This window comes from Castanea sativa, chromosome 5, assembly GCF_040712315.1.
Source record: "Castanea sativa cultivar Marrone di Chiusa Pesio chromosome 5, ASM4071231v1".
NCBI lineage: Eukaryota > Viridiplantae > Streptophyta > Magnoliopsida > Fagales > Fagaceae > Castanea > Castanea sativa.
In genome coordinates this window covers 71,594,602-71,613,835 of record NC_134017.1, presented here as the reverse complement: position 1 = coordinate 71,613,835, position 19,234 = coordinate 71,594,602, and the positions used below count along the sequence as shown (strand labels likewise).

Here is a 19,234-nt window from a genome sequence, read left to right as displayed (position 1 = left end):
AATCTCTCTTTCAATATACACCTAGTATTTAGTGATAGGACCCTTTTGGCTAATCTATCTTTCAGTGCAGTGTAATAATTTTTTTTTGTTAGGAAAAAGGGGAAAAAAAAGTCTTTCAATCATAATCAAATTAACACTTTCCTGTTATTTAATGATAAAGTTTTCTTTTTTTAAGTACACATATATATCTTCCTCAAAAATAGAAAAAGAAAAGTACACGCATGTATAATTACATATAGTACACTGCAACGCACAATCAATCGATCTTATCTCCAATTCTACAAACTTAGTGGCTTGAAGATAAATCCCAAAATTTTATTGGAACTTAATGACAAATCAGTCTGCAAGTCTTTTCACTACTCCATTACTTTTGTTCAGCAAGCATGTTGCATATAATTGGTGAAAGCCTGGAAAATTCATTGCACTTCACGTGTTCCAGGAAGATAAACTGAGAACTATTCTGCACTTCACATGTGAACCAAAGGAACATGGAAGGATACAAATATTTAAAACAAAGAAACATGAAGGGCAATTTTTTAACAAATAGTTCGGCTGTTTTACATATATAATAGTATATTGTTCCATGGTAGGTTTTGAATTTTGATAGCTAAAACGTTAGGTAATGCAGGTTACTTTTTAGGCTTGGGTCACGTTAGTTCTATGGTTCATCCATGCAATCAGATTTTGGATACCTCGACTTGAATTCGATGTGGATGTACACCTGACTGGTCTAACACTTGTAAGCTTATTGGTGGGCAGGTCTTATACAAAAATAGTATAGTGAATAGACATGACCCACCCTTGGTCGGGCCAGTTCCATGAATTTTTACTGTCAACAATGAATACCTATATTGAAATTCGTTTGTATATTTGTACGGGGCCTATGGAGTGTAAACACAACCCCTTTCCACTAGAACAAAGTTTTACATAGTGTGGATAAGAGCATGGCCTTTTTCTAATGCATTGGACATCTAGTTAGGTGACTTATCTAATGTACCATATTAGATGGAAAATCTAATGGAGTGGCATGGACTAGCTCAACCAATCTCTTTAGCTTAGGAGTAACCAAGGTCAAGTAGGAAGAAAGGATGAGGCTAAGGTGACATATCTACCTGACCTAAACTATTATTTTGGGAAGGGATCCTGGAAATTGTGGCATTAGCTTTTACAGCCTTGTCCCTTGAAATTATTCTTGAATTTGAATCCTTATTACAATCATATATCAAGAAGTTTCATTTACACTCAGAATCAACCATTCCGCACCTTATATGGGTCACAATGGCATTAATCTAAGGTAATACTAAAAAAGACCCTAGATGCCACTTTGTGAAAAAGACGCTTAATCACCACTTTTGTTAACCCTAGCCACCGAACTCAATGGTCGAGCATACCCAATAGGCTTAAGCATAGAGTACAATACTACAGAAAAAAAGAAAAAGAAAAGCTTAATACGAGTACAAGACAATGAATCGTCTATAGTGTGCCATTCGAATTTCGAAGCTCTACAACCCTAATCCTATGGTAAGTAGCCACTATCTTGCCCATGGTTGGCCTAAGAGTATCAAAAAGCCTCAAACAAAGAGTTCATCGTTAACCTTATGATAAGGGCCTTATCCTAATCCTAATTGCCATGGGTTCAAATCGTTACTCTAGTTGTCATCCTGGTTATGCCTTTGTTGATCGGGGAGTTCATCTACGAGAGGAGCCATGAAATCTCAGTGGTATTGTGAAACGACTGTCATCACAATACAACAACTATGGGGTTCAATTTGTTGGGGCTGGGTTTCCATCTGTGACGAGAGCAGCGACTTTCAAGATGGTCTCCATCGTTAAGATCTTGCAGCAAAGATTACCCATCGAGGACCATTTGATGAAGATGAAGATCGTAAAAAAAAAAAGTACTTCTTTGGGAGCATATATAGGATTTCCAACGGTGGCAAGTTCACGGACCATAAGAGAGGACCAAATTAAATAGAAAAATGACACCTCAACAGATCAATAGGTGGATTTTGCAGCAAGAATTTTGGCTTTACAAATTCTGCCTAAAATTTTTTGCAGAATTTTGAATGTCCTTATCCTGCTATGGTCAACTCAGAATTTATGGCTATTGAAATTTAAACATGATGGATCTATCTCAAATTCCAGCTACAAATGCCACATCTAAACACAACGTTATAGTATTTTAAGTTCCAATTCCTTTTTCTTGGTGGACAAGAAGTACAACATTATTCTTTGACAAGGAATATCAAAATTTTATAATAAGAAATATATATTTTATAATTTTCACATCTAAAAAATTCAAAAGAAATCAAGTTATTTATGGATAAATTCCCGACAGGAAGAGCCAATTACGAGCGGACTTCAACTACAAGTCGTTGTGAATAATTCACATCGTGATAATATTTGCTTGTCCTAACTTTTACTCCAGATTAATCAAAAGAAAGCTTTTTTTGTCGGATAAAAGGAATTATGAGACAGAATCAAGTGGAGAATTATCAGGGATATCGGCGTGACTCTTTATTCCATGTTGGTGTTCTTGCTACTATTGCAACCTGTTTCATTCTGGCTTTAACAGTGAGAATATTATCATCTTTGTGACTTTTTAACTCTTTATATACCAAATAAATCATTTTGATCTTGACAAGTTTGTATCGCCGCCTTTAACTTCCGAAAAGGACCAAAGACCTAAAGAGCCATACACATACCACGCGGATGTGAGTGTCAATCGTTGGTAGGCTCTCCTCTTAACTTGCCCACTAATCCAGAATGACCAATGGTCTTCCTAATCTTCATAGAGAATAACAATATCCATCGTTACTTTTTCTAATTATTAGTGCAGAATCCATTGTTTATTTGCGTAATGATAATAATGATATTGTTAGGGTTCATATGAGTTGGGTTAGGTTAACTTAACGTGGAGGGGGAATTCTTACAATGCACCGAGGGTTTTGAATTTGCCATTTTGCACCCAAAGTTGACCCACACACAAACACAAATCACATTATGTTGTACCGACCGAAAGTGCCTACAATCAATTTTTTTTTATTTAAAGTTTTCTCAGCAACCAAACAAAATAAATTAAGATCTAGAAGCATATAATCATATTAGAGAAACAATAACAAACCAAACAGAATAAAACGTGAAACTCAAATGAAACCTAGAAATTAGAGTGATAGAGAGAGAAGGGACTCACCTTGGCCTTGAAGGGAAAAATAGGGAGGGCCCAAGATAGGGTTTGGGATTATAATTTTACGTTAGCCATATTAAGTACTTGTTTAGATTCGGAGGACTGCGTCCGCGTTTGTTGCGTTTCACGTTTCAAATTTTTTTTTTTTTTGAAGCAGTAAAATTTCACTTTTCCTCTCATGTACTGTTCATGCGTTTCATATTTTCTCTGATAGAGTGCACTGTTTACGCACTATTCATGAGATCCACAAGCACTTTATTCAGAAAAAAAATATAAAAAATGGGTCTCACGATACTATTCACACATTTAAAAATTATTTTATTACAGTGTTTTTAGTTTTTAGCTGTATCCAAACGGACCTTAAAATTCAATTAGTGAGAGTTATAACCATTGACTACAAACTAATTGATAGCCAAATTTCGTTCTTACAACAATGGGATAGAGGGAATTTGAATCGTGAAATATGGAAAATGTTTGGCTCTAAACATATTTAGAGCCTTGAATTTGAATCACCAATAAAAAAATAATAGGTGTTTTGTTACGTGCAATGCATTACACATGATAATTACAAATATCATAATCTTATTAACGGTTGGAGTCCAAGACTCCAAATATGTTTGGAACTAGAATGTCCCAAAAATATTAAGAAGTGCTATTTAAGCTACAAAATTCTTTGCCTCCATTACTAAGTTATAAGTGCTAAAATATATATTATAAGTTATCAAAATAAATATATATTGGTTGGTTTAGTGTTTTTTTTTTTTGAGAAACACAAACACACACATATATATAGGAGAAGGGGGGTTGGTTTAGTGTTCATCAAAAAAATATTGGTTGGTTTAGTTGGCGAACATGTGAAAGCGGCCAAAAAGTGGTAGTGACCAAAAAGCGGCCAGAACTCACCAAAATATACATATGATGGATTTTCTTGTTTTGTTTTTGTTTTCTAATTAGCCATAAATCATATATACATTTAAAAATGGGAAAAACTAAAAAACGTCTTATTTTTATCAATGAGCAAGGTCTTTAATCAAACCTATGTTAAAGATGCTCTTTTTGAACCAACTGGGGAAACAATATTATTATTCACTGAATAAAAATTCTTTGTCCTACTTTTTATATTTTACTTTAGACTTTAACAATCACAATTTGTCTATACTTGTTTTTTTATTTTTGTTTTTTTATTCTATAAAATAATCAATGTTTAAAATGGAAAAAAAGTTAGACAAGTAGAAAGTTATATGATTGATAAAGCAAAAATGAAATACAAGCAAGTGGGACAAAGATTTCTATTCAATAGTTACCATACAAGTTATAAGATTACTAGGAATATGTCATCCTAGTGATAGTTTTCTTCCTACTTGTCATTTATGAAATTTTACTTTTGTATGCTTTGAAATCTATGAGGATACACTTAGATTTCTTTCACTCTTATATTTGTCCACTTGGCTAGGCCTAAAGCTATTGACAACATTTAAGAACTTTAAACAAAACAAAAGGAAAAGCTTATCTACAACATAAAGAGAGAGGGGGCGTTGAAAAAGACTGGAGCCATTGAGAAATGAGATATCGGTCAATCCATTAATTTTCTAATTAGCATTTTCCTCTTTGTTATTTCAACTTGCATTATTGCTTCACATATGTTTTGTGCCAATTGTTTGATCGTGAAACTTTATAGAATACCAACCTGATTCTTTAGATTCCAAGATCTAAAGATGGATTTTGTGGTAGGCAACTGAAGATTAGGATCAATTATCTAAGTTGGATGCCACATGTGAGCCTCTTTTTTCACCTCCCTCATATCATAGGATCCTAGTTCACTGGTGCAGTGCAATCCAAATTCAGAAAACTAGCTTTTGAAGAGCCCTAAAGTGTTTTACTTGTTTTTTTTTTTAATTTTTAAATGCAAGTAAATTTGATTTTATTATTATTATCTTTTGTGTGAACAATGCTTGGTTGAAGTACTACTTAAAATCAAATAAATTATCTTATAAAACGGTATTATGAAGTATCTCTCTCACAATATGTGAGTTTAAGACCTATCATTTTGAGAGAGACACCTCACAAGACTGCCTCTAGAGATAATTATTCAATTGATGGATCCGTTTTTTATTATTATGTTGTACTGTAGTACAATTTAATATTTGGAAGTTCATAAATTATTCTATATAAAAACATTATATATGACAATCTTTTTACAGATGTGTTGGCAGTTCATATAAAATCCTTTTCTATGCGAGGGACGTTAAATATATAACTACTATATGAGATAGCATTTTTAGAGGATATTATTATTGTGATCACCTTTTAAATTTGTTAATGTTGATACAGTACAGGTGAATAGTGGGAGGAAATGATAATAACTAAAGAAGTTGAAACTTTGAATTGAAGCATCATCAAAATTCGGCTGAAACTTTGAGTTGAAATTAGTCTTTATATTTAATCACTTAAAAAACATTATAGATAAAAAGTGATTCACTTGCACTTAGAACAAAAGCAGGCCAACAACATCATTATAAGAGACAAAGAAAGAAATGAAAAGGAAAGGAAAGAACGAGAGAAGCACCAACAAGCAAGTTGGAATACACCTATTCTAATCAAACCGATAATAAATAGAAATATAACTTTTTCCCTTTTACATGCCCAATGGGTTAAGAGCTTAAGATTGAGCAATTATAAAATTGAAAGATCATATCAAATTTAGCCAAAATTTGTGGATTTTAATCTTTGAGAGTTATCACAGTAACAAAACAATGAATGTTGTATCGTGCATCACCCCAGGACAGGACCTCTTTGAAATTGGAATAGTCTAAATTGATGACTATTGGGTCTATATGGACTATGGAGTGTTTTGTTTTTGTTTTTCTGATTTTGAGCGGTCTATATGGATTTTAAGAAGGAAGTACACATTTCCAATTCATATCTGTTTTTGTTTTTCTCTCCAAATGACTGCTTCTAATTGTAATAATCCCAAAAGTTTCTCCAAAAAAAAAAAAAATTGATTCCCAAAAATATAATAAAAAGTTTTAATAAATTTATAAAGATAACAGGGAAAGTTTAAACACAATAAAAATCATAATCACAACGATTAACCATTGGCTTGTTAAATCTGTGACTTAATTCATGAAATGAAAATTTTCAACAAAGCAATTATCCCCTTATGATTTGGTGCAATGCAATTACAATTTACTCACACATTCTTTGTTAATTGTTATATTTTGAATTACTAAAATTTGTATTAAAATAAACTCAAGAGTTTTATGATTCAGTGACATAATTTGTTCTATTTTATTAGAAGACCTAAAGTTCAAATTCTTACTTCCTTATTGTTGTTGTAAATATCAAATTCTAAAAAAAAAAGGTTTCACAAAAAATTATTAGGGTATTTTGGGCAAAACACTATTAATTGAAAGTTTTTAAAATAGTGGGTTTTAGTTAGCTTAAATGGTAAAGTCTTTGATAGTTGAATAAAAGATTTGGAGTTCAATTCTCGCTTACACCAAAAACTGATTGATGTCTTAGTTTGATAATGAAGAGCTATTATTAGAAGCGAATACTATAAACTCTCTCAAAAAAGAAAAGAATTTAAAATAAATTGTGATATTGGTAGGGTCAAATCACAAAGAGATAAATTGTAATTTTGTCTCACTCTTTTTTTTTTGGTGGTGGAAGTCCCCATGGTTAAAATAATAAGTAGGTGTAGTAAGTCATCACTAATCCTATCGAAAGTGGCATAATCCCACATTGATAAGAAAGAAGCATAGATGTGTGTGTACTGTATTAATCCTAGATTGTGTAACTTTAGTGAGTGTGAGAGCTATGAGACAAAGTTTTATCAGAGTAAAAAATTAAATTTTATTTAATAAATTAGCATGTGGGATATATAAAACAGTAAATCCCTAATTCCAAGCATGAAAGTTTCAGCATGATTAGGATTTTGATAACTTCTCAACTCGGCGTTATGAAAGGACTCTATTAAAGTGCGTATATGAGTTGTAAAAGCTAGAAGATCACTTTCTTAATTCTTAATTACTGTATTTCTTACAAACGATTGTTGCTTTGAGATGAATTTTCTTTCTCATTTAGGCTAAAAGGCCAAGTAGCTTTGCACTCCTTGACCCACCAATTAATATGCATTTCGCAATGTCATTTCTGTAGCTTGCTGCGGACTAAAAGCAAAGATCTAGAGTTGAATATTTGGTTGAAAATTCCAGAATCACTGTGTAAATTAAAACTAGGTGATGTTCTGCACAATGTACGTGTACGCCACAAATTTATTTATTTTTAAATTATAATAAATTACTAATTAGAAAAAAATTAATAGATGCCCTAAGACTATTAGTTTAAGATATATTTCTTAAACTTTTTTTTTTATATAAAAAAAGAAAAAGATAGTTATTTTTAATAGTTTTTTATATTTTCATTGAAAGTACATATATGGTATAAAAAATTTTTTTAAGTGGTTTATTAGCAATTGTCCAAAATGCATCTATTAACATGATCCTTATCAATATTTCTCATTATATGTTATATTATTTGGGGAATTAATTTCAATTATATTATACTTTATTGAAAAAAGAAAAGAAAAGAAATGTAACTTGTTAAGTTAGATATAACTAACAATACAAACGTGTTTCTTGAATGAACTGATTAGTATTTAATTATATTTATTAATTATTTTACCAAAAACACTTTCAGCATTTTTGAGTGCTTGTTTCATTGTAAAACCTTGGTCAAAGATGAAAGTATTTTATGTAGACTAAAAATACACTGAACAAAACTTGTAAAATGTTTTTATGGCTTTTTTTCAGCTGTAAAATGTTTTCCTAAACCTACGCAAGACCCCTCCTCCCACCCACTCTTCTCTCTTCCACATGGGACCCCCACCTTTTTTTTTCCCCCTATTTCTTGCCTAGGATATATGAATACTCTATTTTTGTTCACGTACCCATACTTGATATGTATTGTTCACGTATCATACCAAATATCTTGAAGATACATACCCAGTTAATTTTGTTTGTTTGTTTGTTTGTTTTCTTAAAGTGTCAATACATCTAGGATACACCTGGATACCATTGTAACCAAACCCTTGTACTAGTATCACATCAAATATTTACTCTTTTGAATCTTAGTCTGTATTATAAACATCATTCAATGACCATGAATTCACTTTGTTATCCATTATTACTTTGATATATGCTTAACAATACACACACACACACACACACACACACACACACACACACACATAATAGATTTAATAAGTCTTTGATAGTTGAATAAGAGATTTAAGGTTCAATCCCCTTTTACACAAAAAATCAATTAGTGTCTTGGACTGATGATAAAGAACTATCATCAGGAGCGGACGTCATAGGTTGAAATTCTCTATAAAAAAGAAGATTTAATAAGTGATTAATGCACGTATCCCCGATGTATCGCACCCTAAGTTTTTCAAGAAATGTTGTATCCTCGTGTTCGTACTTGTATTTGTACCTGTCCATCCTAGTTTCTCGCATACTATCCCACTACCTTTCCCTTATCTCTTTCTTACAATGCTCAATGGAAGACCTATCATAGATGCTTGGGTTTGTCGTGTTAAGTAAAGGTTTGGGATCAGGACGGAACTAGAACTTTGAGTTAGGGGGGGCGGTTTTACGGTTGGCTATGTGTAATGATTTCAACCTCTAATTCTGCTACTTAGCTACTGAGATTTTTTTTTTTTTTTTTGTAAGTAAGAACAAAATTATTTTGTTTAGAATTTTTTTAAAAGGGCAGGGTTATTTATTTTAGATAAAATTAGTTAATTGAGCTTAATTTTGTTTTTAGTTTTACTGATAATTTTTGTTGTTGAGCTTTTTTTTTTGGCATGTATATTTTGTTTTAGATTTTAGATCTATAATTTTTTTTTGGTCACTAAAATGAGGAAAATACTATAGCTGCAAGTTCGTTTTATAAATTACTTATGTAATAAGTGGTTATTGATTAGTAAAAAAATGATGTAAATGGTGTGCCCATATACGAACCAATAAAAATTTGCTACCAAAAAGATTTGTAAAAATGTTATAAAAAAGTTTGTGAGTATAGCATTACTCTTAAAAGAATCAATGATATTGTTAAAGGGAAATAAAATGTAATTTTATAGAACAAAATTGCTAAAATTAATACACATATAAAATAATATTTTTTTTTAAAAAAATTTAGGGGGGCTATTGCCCCCTTGGTCCAAGGTTAGTTCTGCCCCCTGTTTGGGATTGCGGTAGTCAACAAAGCCTTATGGTCGCAATGGTCGACGAAGGCGAGTGATAGCACAAGATGAGTTGCTAGCATTCATATCCGACTTAAACTAAGCTATTGTTGCTTCCTCCTTCACGTCTAGTCCTCTGTGACCTACTTTTCAGTTTATTGTTATTTGGGGTCCGTTTGGATAGAACTTATTGCTGAAAACTGAAAACACTGTAGCAAAATAATTTTTAAATATGTGAATAGTACTATAAGACCCATTTTTAATAAAAAAATTGCTGAAAAGTGAAGTTTGTAGGTCCCGTGAATAGTGCATAGGACCCACTTATGCACTAAAAATTGGCTGAAAAGTCCACTATTGTGGCTATTTTTCATGCACAGTGCATGAATAGTAGCCTTTGTCCCTTAAAAGTTGAAAAGCTGCGCAGGGAAAAAAAAAAAAGAGCTAAAACGTGAACGTGCCAAACGTAAACGCAATAGTTTGTATCCAAACGGATACTTGGTCTCTCTCCCACCAAATCTGGTTTTCCTTTGCTAAGAACTCCACTATCTCTTTTCTCACAAAAATTCTCTGATCAATTTTTTTATGAAATAATAATAATAATAATAATAATAATAATAATAATAATAATAATAAAAGATTTGACGTGGGTTATGTTTGTGTGTATCTAGTGGTTGTGTTTGTGGATTTCGTGGGTTATCGGTGGTGGCGGATTAGGTTGTGAGATGGGAAGTTTTGTTTTTTGAAATGGATCAAAATGGACCTAAGTGGATTGAATTAGACTGAAGGGAACAAAGTCGACCGAATTGGATTGAAGATGAAGTGGACCAAATTAGACTAAGTAGACTGAATGGATTGAAGTAGATTGAGTGGACTAAAATAGACTGAAATGGACTGAATTAGATTGAAAATGACCAAAGTGGATTAAAATGGAGCGAAGTGGATTGACATGGACATAATGGATCAAAGTGGGCAAGAATATACCGAAACACTACCCTAATGTGGCTTAATAAGAGTATAGTAACAATAAATACTACACTTTAATTTTTAGATCTTATATAGATTACATATCACCAAAATGAGTTAAAATATGTAAGTTATTGATCATGGACCAAATTGCCACTTTATATTTTAAGGGTTTTTTTTTGGGGTATTTAAAATTACAGAAGAATTTGATTTTATTAATTAAATAGTAATAAAATTTGATTAGTATAAAATTTGGAAATGCGTGTTAAGAACTATGGAAGTAAAAGTCTAGTGGCAAAATGAAATTTTAGCCAAAATAAAATCATGGTTCCTATCCTTGTGAATAGGGATGCCAATTTTTCCTTGCTCTGCTTAACTTGCCCCTTCCCGTTTCACTCCACACGAATTTTCCCCCACCTCGTAAAATTGGTGGGGCAATGATGGGGCGAGATTTTAGTCCCATACCACGGGGCGGGGTGGTGATGGGTTTAGATTTTTTAAATCCACCCTGCCCCACCCCGCCTTGCGTTAATAAGGGTTAAATTGTTGATAGGCCAAAAATGCATTGACCCCTTGTGATAAATTTATTGATTAATTAAGTTAATTAATTAATCTAATTAATATGCAAAACGCATGGTAGTACAAACAAATAACCAATTAAGTTAATATGCAGCAGAATAAAAAGTTGAAAAGTAGGAGGCTATCAAATATCAGACCCATTTGGTTAGAGATTTTTAGTATCATTGTTTAAATGTTATTGAAATATATGCGGGTTAAAAATTGTTGTGAAAATATGTGTAGAGGTGTTTAAGCATTGAAAAATGTTGTTTAAATACCCTTATCAAACACCTCCCAATTGTCCAATAGGACCATTATCATCCAAACTTATAAATAAGATATTGAAAATTTCTTAAAAAGCTTAGTCAGATGATCAAGAAATTTTTAACTTCTCTTATGGTCCGTTTGGATTGAGGGAGAGGGAGGAGGAGTAGAGTAGATTTAGTACAAAATTAGTTTATTTTTAGCTAACTCTATTCTACTCCTTTTCACTCCCCCTCCTTCCCCTAACATCTAAACAGGCCATTAATCTCTTGCTGTTGTCTATGCATCTAATCGACAATGGAATAGTGTTGAACAACCACCTAAATAAATAATAAAATATTAATCAGTAAACCTCATACTCATGGAGGTTTCTTTGAGTACCAAGCATATAGAGATCGCAGAAGAAATCACCACCTCATAAGAAGAATTGTACGGCCCCACGTAGATTAACAAGAAGTAGGAAGAAGATGACATACTGATAGACTGAAAGATTTAAAAAACAAATTGGATTAGGGTGTAAAAGCGAAGAAGCATAATGTAAAGAAGCATAATATTAAAGTGTAAAAGCGAAGAAGCATAATATTATGACTAAAGTTTTTATGAATTCACAAATTTATTCTAATGATCAATAACTAAATTAAAGTGGATATTATATTAACTTAATTAGATAGATTAGTTTTTATTTATAAACTTATAAAACTTAATTATATATTCACCAATCATATACGATAAGAAACTATATATATAATTTGATATTTTATAAACTTATCTATAAATAAGAAGTTGCTAGGGTTCTATCCCAGTACTTAAGTACCAATAAGAAGCACTGAAAGTTTAAAACCACTAGAATATCACTCTGACCGCTTAAATAAGTAGATTATATATACACAAAAGCACATAACTATTTTACAAAAATTAATCAAGTGCTTAGGTATTGAATATATAACTAATTGGATCCTGACTTTTAGATTATTGGGGAGGATCTTGTGGGATAATCGACAATGCATGATGTGGCCATTGTTGGTAATCCAAGCAGGCTTGATGATTGAAGGTTATGTCCAGGCCCAATATCTCTTGAGCCCATTATTGAGGTTGGTGTGGACTAGTGGAAGCTTTTCTTTAGGCCCAAAAATGTTTACTCAAAGGTGTCATACAGTCATGTGAGGACGATTTAGAGAAATTTTTTGTTTTGGCTTTAGAGCTTGCAGAGTTTTAAGAAGGAAAACTGACTATCCTTGTATAGAGCACTGTTCAAGTGATTGCGTTGTATCATGTATGTGAATATTGAATATGAAACATCCGATTCTTCTAAAGATAAACGCCTTTAATATTGAATAATGAGTCATGGTCTAGGTCTAAAAAACTCAAGATGAAGGTTCCATTCGTTTAGATGAATAGGAATTTAATCTCGTTAGAAAGACTACTTACATATGCATCAATGCAGTAGCCAAATTTGGAATGTTTCTTGTCAAAAACTCATATCACATAATCCGACCCTCCTTTGAGGATCCATATGGCCATGTTTGTATATTGACAATTGTTCATAACATGTTGCATTTGCCAAAAGCGATGCATACCCCGCATGGAAAATTCTTGTTTTCAAGTGGCTAGAATAGCATGCTCTAGTCAATCTCTTCACTATCGAGACGCACCTGTTGAAGATTGATCAGACGTGGCAAATCCAATCCCGGCCTCAATTGTTGATGATTGATCAGATGTGGGAAATCCAATCCCGGACTCAATTGTTGACGATTGATTAGACATAGTAAATCTAACTACAGAGAATGAAGGTGCTGATGGCTGAGGAAGGTTTATTGATTCGCTTCCAAGCATGAGAACAACCAATGACATATTTGGTCTATCATTAGGATATTCCTGAACACACAATAATGCAATATGGATGAATCTTCCGGCTTCACTTGCAGGACAATTGTGGACTAAGGTGTCATCTATCAACTCCAACTCTTTGCCTTCATTCCATAGTTGCCATGCCTGTTGTGTATTGTTTTTTTCTTAGTTCATTATAGTAAGAGGAAACATCATATTTGAGCTCAAGAGATAGGAAAAAGAAAGAAAGAAGAGAATAGAAGCCACTATTCTTTTTTCCATATATAATTTCTAGCAGTAGAACTCCAAAACTGTAAATGTCAGACATAATTGAAAATAGTCCATTCATTGCATACTCTAGCGGCATGTATCCACTATTGAAGAAAATATTGTGACACATTTTGGCTTCAATCACAATTAAAGAGAATGAAAGCAAAATTGCTCATGGTGTAGTATACTATGACTTACGGAAAATTGAAATTGTAGTTTGTTGAGTTTTTCACTCAATTTTACTGCTAAATTTTAATGTTTTGAAAGTAGATTTGCAAAAAAGGTGCAAAAGGAATCCCCCAAATTGTATTTAAGAGAAATAATATAGTGTGATCGTGTCTTATCTTAACACATAGGGGACAACTATACACACTCAATGGAAAAGTCTAGTGCTCAAAGAGTTCTAAATACCAACATTAGCATACAAAAATATACATGGCTTAACAAATCTTTTATTGAGTTGCATAAGTGATATATCAAGATGAAATGTCATGAATTCAATAACATATTATGTACCCACAATTCTATGAGTGCTTGCTTCTATTTGATTGCCTCCAAAAATCCTGGCAGTGCCAAAATCTGATATTCTTGAGTTCATCTCATCATATAACAATATATTGCTTGCTTTCAAATCCCTATGAATGATTTTGAGCAAAGAATCCTTATGGAGATATAGAAGGTCTCTTGCAATCCCATTGATAATATTTGTGTGCTTAACCCAGTCTAGCTCTCTACATTTTGTTGGATCTGCATTTTAATGATAGGAAGCAAATAATCCTCTCAAATATCATAAAATTAGCCTATATGTAATTGTTGTTAAATGAGAGAGAGAGAGAGAGAGAGAGAGAGAGAGAGAGAGAGCGAACTAAACAAGAAGGCGTCAAGACTAGTGTTGGCCATGTACTCATATACTAAAAGATTTTCCTCTCCATCCAAGCAGCATCCCAAGAGCCTTACTAGATTTCTATGTTGAAGTTTCGCAATTAACATCACTTCATTCTTGAACTCTTCAAGACCTTGTTTAGATTTCATTGAAAGCCTTTTAACTGCTATCTCTTTTCCATTAGCCAGCTTGCCCTGAAAGCATTTTAAACTTTCTCAATCATAGAAAGCTATCACACAGTAATGGTTGACACACGGTTGGAACTAGGTGTTGGCCCCCTCAAAAAATTTTGAGCTCCCCCTCTGTTACAGAGGTTCAAAGTTTCAGGTAAGCAAATATTGTTTCATAAAATTATTAATATATTACAAACACACTGTTATTATCCAATTTACATTCATATTTTTAGCATAAGAGTTAAAGTCTTTAAACTTCTCAATATTGTCTTCCTCAACAAAAAAAAAAATCTCAATATTTTATGACAATTTCTCATTGCACTCGTACAATCTTACAAGAAAATGATGATATCTATTTATAACATACAATCTTACAAAGACTAAAACAAAAAATGAATAAAAAAAAATCTTCCCTCTAATTTTAATTTTTGTTTGATACCATAGGCCATCAGACAAAAATTTCTAAATGTTGGTGATCCTAATTATTGCTCAATTTTTCAAATGCATGGGATAAATTAATTGCCAAGATTGCATCTGAATAAAAAACTACAATGTTTTTCTTAACCTTGAAAACAGGACCGAAGCCACCTTCTCCAAGTTTATTTTCATAAGAGAAATTGTTTGTAGCAGTCTGCATGGTACTTAAATCGAAGTAATGCATTTTTCCACTCTTCTGATCATGATCTGTCGTGTCTATTTCTATCCTTTATGGGTAGTGAATTAGCTCTACCTCCCAAATTATTTTTCAATAGAATTTCTTCGCTTGTTTCTCCCCCTGAATAACAAATTAGATTAATAATTACTGAAAATCTGCAAATACAAATTTTAGAGGATAGGTAAACTAAATCTACCAGCTTGTCTTTTCTTCCTAGATGAGTGGAACTGACACAAAATACTCAAGACAGCGGCAACTAGTGCAATTGATGAAGCAACAATGATTACTATCGTTGTTGCATTCTTTCCGCCCTTTCCTGCTGTCTCATCATTAAATAAAATCATCAGTTTGCTTATAATATTCTTAAAACAACAATATATCACTAAGTTTAGGGACATAGGCTATTCAAATTGTCACAGATTAACAAATCTATAAGCAACCTGTAATGCCAAACAAATTTTTAACAAAGTGACTACTCCATTTGGTTAGACATTTTGAGAGAATAGGGAAAAAAAGCATTTTTAAAACTCAAAAATCTGCTTTGTAACCACAACTTTTTATAGTTTTTTTTTTTTTTTTTTTACAAATGCTTATTATAAACTCAGAACAAAATTTCAAACAACTTATAAAATATGTTTCATATATAAATAAAATTGTAGATGGAATATGAAATCTAAACCTTTATAGTAACCTGTACTTTTGAAAAAAATAAGTAGTGTTGAGGGTAGTTTAGTAAATGAGTACCAAAGCCTCAATACACCCACTTGTCAATTATGTTTTGTATAGTATTGTGTATCGTAAAATATACATACTTGTAGCTAACTGTTCCTTCAACACCACGAAAATCCAAAAATAAGACCCAATCTTAATAGGATTTTGAGACAATTTCTAATATTTACTATATTGAACCTAATGGGACAATGAATCCAACTCTAGCTATATTGGATCATTAGGATTACTTTACCTGTTCTACAAGTTCATGGGTCCATGAATCTACCATGAGTTTAGGCTTTTTGGGCCAAATGTTTTTAACATTCACTTCTCATTTTGTTAATTATCTAATCTTTATTTTGAAAGGAGATATTTCCAATCTCCATTTCAATTTTGGACCCTTCCTATATCCAAGATCAAGATGAATGAATTTTAATCCACCCTAATTACAGAATTTGATTAGGCAAGAAATTATCAAAAGTTTTATAGTTCAATTAGTTGGACATTTTGGTTTCTTTAATGGAGACATCCAAGTTTCACATCCCTCATCCTCAACTATCCTCAACTATCAAATTACTAAGACCAAAATTTCTAAGGAAAATGTCCGGGAAAAATCGGAACTTACCATTACAAGGTGTTGAATGCCCTAATTGGGTTGATGGCGGTGGTGGTGGCAACAGTGGAGCTGCTGGCGTTTGTTGAAAGAAAGAGTAGTTCTCATACCTTATCTTGCAACTTGGGGCTAAGAGCCGCCACCCTTGTTTCAATTTGCAACAGCCCTCGGCTCCCTTCCTCAACGTGTCAAGGCAAATGCCGCAAGCATTACTATTGATATCTCTAGTACACTGCACCAACCCATATCTTTGCTCAGATCCATTACCCACTGACTGATTATCTGCCTTGAACAACATATCTGTTTTTATAGCTTCATCCATTATTCTCAACATTAGAGCAAGTATTCCAAAACTAGGTTCATCTAGTGAAGTCAAATTGTGAACATTCAATGCGAGCAACCCTGGAAAAAGTCTGTTGCTCTCCAAAGAAATTAACGTTGGAGTAGCGTAACATGCATTCCTCGTACCATATAATCGCAATTTTATTAGATGGACACTTACTTGTGATATCTTGGGTCGCATAGCTGACACAGCTTTGGCAGGTTTCATTAGAAACATCACCTCGGCAGAGATAGAGGCCGTAGACAACTGTATTGGAGCTATCGTTGTAGAAGCTGTAATTTTGTGAAGCTATAGAGGATAAGGAATCCAACAGGACTCTGAGGTTATATTTCTAAAAGGCACTGGTGGTTTTGTTTGATTGATCTGAGCAAAAGTGAGCACTGTAGGTTGGCTGGGAATTAGTGTTGCCTGTAAGCGCAAACACTGCAAATAATAGTAAAATAAGGGCCCTGGATTTGTGGAAGGAAAACATTTTACCTCCTAGGCTTCAACAGAAAATTCTTTCATTGGGGTTACTGATAAATTTGGGTGTTGTGTGCAGGAGATTTTCAGTTCCTGTACGTCATTGTTGGTCCCATATGGTTAATGTTTTTGTGCTATGTAGTTTTTTGTATCTTTGTAGCTAGATGTTGTATAGGCTTGTCCTGTTTTGGACCTTCTAGTATTGGTTGTAAGTTTTGTTCTATGGAAATAAAATTCTTCTGAATTAAAAAAAAAAAAAAAAGAATCTTGCTACCTGAATAAATCCAGTATTAGTTAAGTAACCTTATCGGGGTTAACCATTGACTAATTCTTTAAATTCTAGAACTAGAATTAATTATTTGGCTTTGCTTAGATTGATTAGTTTCTTACTTTCTTTATGTCACTTATAATGCCAAGTATGGGTGCTTTGCCGCTTTCTCATGCCTCGGCTAACGAAAGGAAAGATTCCAAAAGATTTAAGAATACGACGGCTATTTGTGCTGGCTAAGGTCGGCAAGATTGTCACAGTGTTAGTGATGTGGGGCTTGGCAAGAATACAAATTCATTTATAGGCTTTCCTTTTTTATGAAGTAAAATTGTTAAAAAAAACAAATAAATCCTATTTTATATTCGTAGATGTAGATTAATTAAGGTTAAATTATGTAAATCTTTGGTGTTCTTCACTTGTTTGTATGGTTGTATTTTTTTTTTATTATTATAAAAAAAATGGTTGTATCTTTTTTTTTTTTTGTCTATTTTTCTTTTTAATCTTATTGTTTTTTTTTTTTGAGAAATAATTACAATATGCTGCTAACCTCACATCTTGAATCTTTTTCCCCTAGACCCCCAAGCACTTTGTATATGGAGAGGTGTCAATTCGGCTACAAGGCCTTTGGCTTTAATCTTATTGTTTGTATGTGAGATTTTCACATACTCGTAATAGTGTCCATAATCAATTGTGTGGAAATACCATCTAGAATTACAATCTTTAATATGCACAACAATTACTTTAACTTTACATTACATATGCATATAAGTTAGAACTGTTCGATTTTCTTTGACATTTAATGTTTTAAACTCGTTAAAAATAAAATATTGCCAATACAATTGCAAATAGAAAAATTATTGAATACTCTGAGAGTATCATAAATGCGTATTCCTCTCCTCTTACAAGAATTTTGGGTCCCACTATAAATTTAATTAGTAGGACCCACAATTATGTGAGAAGAGAATGTACCCATTTATAGTACTCCGAGAGTACTCACTCAATAATTACCCTTGCTAGTATACATAAGCATTATGGCAGGACTTTACTTTATATAATATAACCACTACCCTACCAACTATTCAGCTTCCTCAATGTTTCCAAGTGATATTCCATTAGTTTGTTAAATTAATTTGTCAAAATCACCAAAAAAAGAAAAGAAAAGAAAAGAAAAGAATAACAGGACAGAATTACCAAATAGACCGAAGTGGACTGAATTAAACTAAAGTAGACTGAATTGAACCGAATTGAATCAAATGATCCAAATGGCAGAAGTGGACCAAATTGCACCAAAAAGATAGAATGGACTGAATTGGACCGAACTAGTCTATAGTGGACCGAATTGGACAGATCTGGACCGAAATAGACTAAAGTGGGCTGAATTGAACCGAATTGGGCTGAAAGGACAGGAGTGGACCAAATTGACATGAAACTATGTCATCAATTAAATATTTAAATTTTAAGTTTTTGAACTTAAAATTGTGCACAAAATATGGGTATTTAAATTGAATAGTAAATAGCATCTAATTGACATGAAACTTGGAATGCGTGTTTAGAATATAAAAAACATGTAATATAATAGTGAGATTTTTGAAATATTAATCTAATAAAAAGTAATTAGGTGGTGTAACATAACTCAGAATTACACTAAGTGTAACTTGAACTCAATCCATATATTATATATGTAAAATTAATGTATTTATTTCATGCGTTAATTATTAAAAGTAGTAATTAATTTACTTTAGGTAAAATTGGGTGAGTTTGGTTGAACTTTTTGAAAAAGTGCATAATAAAAAAGTTGAGTTTTCAAAAAGTG

The 19,234-nt window shown here is 32.4% G+C and overlaps 1 pseudogene; it reads right to left on the bottom strand.

Annotated features, from left to right (window-relative positions):
* Window positions 1–12,854: 12,854 nt before the first annotated feature.
* Window positions 12,855–17,163, bottom strand: LOC142635724 (cysteine-rich receptor-like protein kinase 25; annotated as a pseudogene).
* Window positions 17,164–19,234: the final 2,071 nt, after the last annotated feature.